Source organism: Bos taurus, chromosome 19, assembly GCF_002263795.3.
Source record: "Bos taurus isolate L1 Dominette 01449 registration number 42190680 breed Hereford chromosome 19, ARS-UCD2.0, whole genome shotgun sequence".
Lineage (NCBI taxonomy): Eukaryota > Metazoa > Chordata > Mammalia > Artiodactyla > Bovidae > Bos > Bos taurus.
Genome location: NC_037346.1, coordinates 25,078,057 through 25,084,056, shown reverse-complemented (window position 1 = coordinate 25,084,056; position 6,000 = coordinate 25,078,057).

Here is a 6,000-nt window from a genome sequence, read left to right as displayed (position 1 = left end):
CCCTTCTCCAGCGGATCCTCTTGACCCAGGAATCAAACCGGGGTTTCCTGCATTGCAGGCAGATTCTTTACCAAATGAGCTATCAGGGAAGCCCACAGTGTAATTAACTGTAATTACACAGTGTAATCAGTGTAGTTAAGCTAATGGCATTAACCACATGTCACGTGGCAGAATCACAGAGTTGGTCCACTGAGCCTCCAGGGACAGAGGCGGAGCTGTGTGCTCATCCGTTTCCACCACCATCCTGGCCTCGGACAGAGTTTGGACATAGTAGGTGCTCGGTGGGCCCTGTTGACCTGGCTGGGACACATTACCTGCACACCTGCTGACACCGCTCCACTGTCGTGGTAAACATCGCATTGCACGTTGGCAAGTTTGGGGCACACCCAGCCACTTTGTGCCTCTGATAAAGGCTTTGAGGTAACTAGAGCAGGTTCAGTGCATAACTAAGCACAGATCAGGGGTTAGTGAGCCCTTCTGGTGGTCCATGGTCTGCGATGGAGCAGCCGATTTACAAGGGTCTGGTCTCCCACTGGTGACTTTCCCTCTGCCCCCCAGGGCAGGGCTGGGCTCTGGCACACCAGACCCACCCTCCGAGAGGGACCGATTCCCCAAAGGAAAACCCAAGGTTCTGCTCCGAACTGTGCCGCCGCCACCCCCCAAAGTCTTCCTCTGGGCCTAGGAATTTCATCCCAAAGGAGCTCTGTTTCTTTCTGTTACTTTATCCAGCAAGCTTACGCTGACCCGAGGAGGGTGACTAAGGGGAAATGGAGTATTTTCAGCCAGGGGCCATCACAGTCACTGTATCAAGTATCTTTTGGGGGCAGTGAATTTCACGACAGGTGTGTTTTTATTCAGGAGAAATAATGCACTTAATTTAGAGGGATGAACTTTCCTTCCAAGAACTGTTCACTCTCTCTCTCCCCTACCCTCACCCATGCTGCCAGGAGAACCCACAGCGATGGCAACCATGACATTTAAGCCTGGATAAACCATTGCAGCATAAGCCACAACATCTGACTTCAAGTCTTGTCTTTTAATGACTTTTAATGAGGTGAATTCACCAAGCCATACTTCTCTCTTCTTTCAAATGGGCATCAGCCTGTCTCTACAGGCTTGGAAGGGGTGAAAGTGAATGTGTGAATCACTCAGTCGTGTCCGACTCTTTGCAACCCCATGGACTGCAGCCCACCAGGCTCCTCTGTCCATGGAATTCTCAGGCACAGATACTGGAGTGGGTTGCCATTCCCTTCTCCAGGGGATCTTCCCAACCCAGGGATCAAACCTGGTCTCCCTCCTTTGCAGGCAGATTCTTTACCATCTGGGCTACCAGGGATGCCTTTGAAAGGGGTGAGGAGGGGGTGTTAGGAGATGGTCCGAGACCTGGGGAGCTGCAGTGGTCCTCACTGTGACAGCACAAGCGTGAATGGGTTGGTCTCAGTTCTCTTTCAGGCCAGAGACATGAAGGAGAAGGTTCAGAGTGGAGAGGTGGCTGGGTTGGGGTATTTTCTAAAATTTGCCCTTTCTCTATGGAAAAAAAGGGTATTTTTCCTATACATTAAAAAAAATTATTTTAGTGAAAAAATTTACAGCCTTTTAAAAATTCTTTGATCAGAGTAACACAAGTACATAGGTTAGAAAGTCAAACAGGCCTTCCCTGGTGGTCCAGGGTGTGTCCCACTCTGTCTTGGGACACAACCTGTGGAGTTCTGGTGACCATGTAACATGTCTGGTTCTCCTGAAGCCACCATGCTGGAGAGATTTTGGGGCAAGGCCATGAGAGACAGACAGAGATGGATGTCTGAGAAGCCGCAGCTGGTCCATCCTCTAGCTATTCTATCTTCTAGTAAACCTGGTCTTAACCAGCAAGTGAGACATGCCCAGCTGAGTCCAGCTAATACTAATAAATGATGGGCAGCTCCCTGGTGGTCCACTGGTTAAGAATCCACTTTCCAATGCAGCAGATGCGGATCCGACCTCCCCTCTGGGAACTGAGATGCCCCCATGCCGTGGGTCAGTTAAGCCCGTGCCCCACAACTACAGAAGAGTGGCAAGTAAGATCTGATGCAGCCAAATAAAAATAAATTTAAAACAATAATAAGTGATGGTTGTTGTTTTATGCCACCAAAGTCTGGTTTAGTTCAGCAATGGATAACAGGAACATTGCTCCAGCTTCTGTCTCCCCATCTCACTTGACTGCAGCTTCATCTTTCCAGTCGCTCAGACCCAAAATCTTGGAACCACTTTTGTCTTCTCTCTTTCACACCTCACATCTATTATGTCAAGAAATATTCCGGCTCTGCCCTCAATGTTTGCCCAGAGTCCACTCACTTCTTAACACCTCCAATGCTCACACCCTGGTCCAAGCCACCATCATCCTCTTGGGCACCGTGATTATCTTTCACCTGCATCACAGCAATAGCCTTCTAATTGCAATAGCATCTTCTGCCTGTCTTCCCGCTACAGTTTATTCTCAACGCAGCAGGCAGAATCATCCTGCTGACATGTGAGTCAGCCCTCTTCTAAAGTTTTCTAGCTATTCGTGCCCATACATGTCTTTTTCAACACTAAAGTCACTTTTTAATTTGTAACAAAGAGACCTGCATTCTAGTTCTGGCTTTGCCCCTAATAGACTAGGAAATAGAATTAGCTCGGATGAGGGATCTAGATTCAACCTGCCTGGATTTAAATCGCAGCTCTGCCACTGGCTTGCGGTGTCCCGTGGGCCAGCACTCAGTCTTCCATGGGCTTAGTCTCCTCATCTGTCTGATGGAGCTGATAATAATAGAACCTAACTCATAACGCTGCGGTGGGGATTAAAGAGATGATCCACACGAATCGCCCAGCCTAGCACTCAGCGTTCAAAAAAAGCTAGCTATAACTCTTACTATCGTTCCCAATTTAAACCCTCGGGCAAACTTTGTTTCTTCGGGCACAACTGTGGATGAAGACTCTTAGGGGTATGAAGCTTTTCCAATGGCTGAGGCAGAGGAAATGTGATCGCCTTGATTATGTTTGTAGGTTCTATTAGACCACATAGCAACAGAACAACATAGCAACTAAAGAAAGCAGTTCAGTTTTGTTCGTCAGTCAACTTGTCTTTTCTTTTCGTGTCATTCCGACTTAAAAAGAAAAAACAGCCACTTGAGTAGTTTTCGTGTCACCCTCTCTGGTGAAAGTGGTACTTGAGTTTTGTTTCTGCTCAAAGCTGTTATCACAAATTTACAAACCAATCACAAACTCCCCCTGTTCTTGCAAGCCTATTTCATGAATGTTTTACTCGATTGTTACCACAGTGCCCTCTAGTGGAACATAATGATTTCCTTGATTTAGGGGGCTTAGATTTTTTTTTCTTTTTTTATTGAATTCACAGTGTTTCAAGTGCACGGTAAAGTAATTCAGTTATACATATATACATATATAGGTATATGTATTCTTTTTCAGATTATTTTCCATTATAGGTTTTTAAAGATATTGAATATAGTTCTCTGTGCCATAGAGTAGATCCTTGTTTTTTGTTGTTAATATTTATTTACTTTTCGTTGCACTGACTCTTTGTTGCTGTGAGCAGGCTTTCTCTACTTGCAGCAAGTGAGGGCTGTTCTCCAGTTGCGATGCACGGGCTTCTCATTGCGGTCACTTCTCTTGCTGCAGAGCACAGGCTGTAGGCACGTGGGCTTCAGTAGTTGTGGCGCAGGGGCTCAGTAGCTGAGATTCTAGAGTTCAGGTTCAGTAGCAGTGGTGGATGGATGGGCTTAGTTCCTGTGCGGCATGTGGGATCTTCCTGGAGCAGGGATCAAACCCACGTCCCCTGCACTGGCGGGCAGATTCTTATTGACTGTGCCACCAGGAAAGTCCCAGTAAGTCCTTATTGTTTATCTACTTTATATGTAGTAGTATGTATCCCATTTATTATTATTCATAGTATTAGGCTCATACGAAGATATGGCTTATCCACAAATTTTAGAAAACTTTTAAAAATTATCTGTGATTTAATTTTCAATCCATTGAACTATGAGGCTTGGTTTTCACTAAGAATCTACCTTCCCACAGAGTGGTTCTACCTGGTGGGCGCCTCCGTCTCATGCCTCTGGTCCCTCTGGGTTTAGAGGGCTGCTCTCAAACTAGGACATAGCAAATCTGGTGGAGCGAGAGGGCAGGCCTCACAGGACCCAGGCCAATTGTTCTGCACAGGCGATGCAGCTAGAACTCAAAGAAACTGCCTGAAGTCAGCCTTCTGTGCCAGCTCCTATCCAGCTTCTCCCCAGCCGGGTGTGCTAATGATGCTGAATGGGGCCAGGGTATGCCATCCCAAAATATGCCACATTGGCATAAGGATTATTTTTGAGCTGAAGGTAACTGAAAAGTGACAGATGCGGGAAAAGTTATCTGCCCTCCCTTATCTGCCTAACTGTAGGCTATAGATGCTCCTCTGAGGAAGGCCTGTAACCAGGAAGAAGACTAACTCTGATCACCAGAGACGGGAGTCACACTGAGATGAATCTGCATAAACAGACCTTATAAAAACAACCCTTATCTTTCATTAGGTTCCCATACATTCCCTAGTCACTTTCCTAGAATTTATCACCCCAGAAACCCAAATCTTCTTTTTTCTAGCCAACTCTCCACAATTTACTGCCCTTTGTTTAAATGGTATAAAAGGCCCAACTCTAGCTGCTCTTTTAAAAAAAGTTTTAATTGGATCTTTTAAACTGTTTATTTGGGCTTTTTGTTTTGCTTTGTTGTGTTTGGTTGTACCATGTGGCATATGGGGTGTCAGTTCCCCAACCAAGGACTGAACCCACGGCCCCTGAATTGGAAGTGCAGAACCCTAACCACTGGGCTGCCAGAGAAGTGCCTCTAGCTGCTTCTTAAGAGTTTTCACTTCTTTTTTTCTGTGAAGATCCCATGCACACAAATACTAACATAAATAAAAATCATATACCTTTCCTTCTGCTAAGCTCTGTCAGTGTAACTTGCATATCCCTATATACTGAACATAGAAGAGGGCAGAGGAAACATTTTTTTCTTTCCTACAATTATCTCCCAGGTGTGGAGATCATTGCAAGAAGGACAGGAGGTAAGTTAGCAGCCTTTGCTCCACCCTCCAGGGAGCACCTGGCACCTGGTTTGAGTCTCGAATGTTACTACCTCATCCAATTCAGCACCTTCAGCTGCCGTGCCTGACAAACGGCTAAAGACGAGAAACTTACCACACAAAGAACCCAGCACACACTCTGCCCTGTCTCATCTTGACTTTCAAGGGGTTTTGTGTGCTCTCTGAAATGTTAATCCTCCAGGGTGAAACCCAAGCTGGTTTATCCTTAGAGCTACCAGGGCCAGTAGAGATGGTGAGCCATGAAGCACTAAATTTCTTCTCCTAAAAATACAAGGGGTCTATTCAACAAACTCACTGTTGCACCACAAAAAGCTGTTCTTGTATCAGATCAACAAAGGGAACGGGGCCAAGTACAAAGACAATTTGAGGTTTATGTTCTGTTTCCTGTGGAAAAGTGAGACCCAAGGGAAGACCACTGGTAGGACAGAGCAGGTCCCACGAAGGTGCAGCGTTATCTTAGACCTAAGTTCTGATCCAGCATATTTGTGGTGGGGCCTGAGAATCCACACTTTAACAAGCACCCCAGGGGGTTCTGATGCAGATTATTGGAGGGTTGCCCACATTCTGAGAAATACTCAATGGTGTCTGCCAAGATTCAACAGCAGATACCATTAAAACTCTCAGGAGCACGAGGCCATGACAGCATAGTAAAAGAATAATGACATTTTCCAGGGTTTGGCTCCATCAGACCTTGCTTGGCCCTCATAAATGCTAGTAGATAGATATTCATAAACAATAAACATATGTTTAGCATCCTGAACTAGACTTTTAAATAGAACATTAAGAAACTGTCACACATAGAGAACAGACTAGTGATTGCTAAGGGGGAGGGGGTTGGGGGAGGGATGGAGTGGGAGGTTGGGGTTAGCAGATGTAAACTT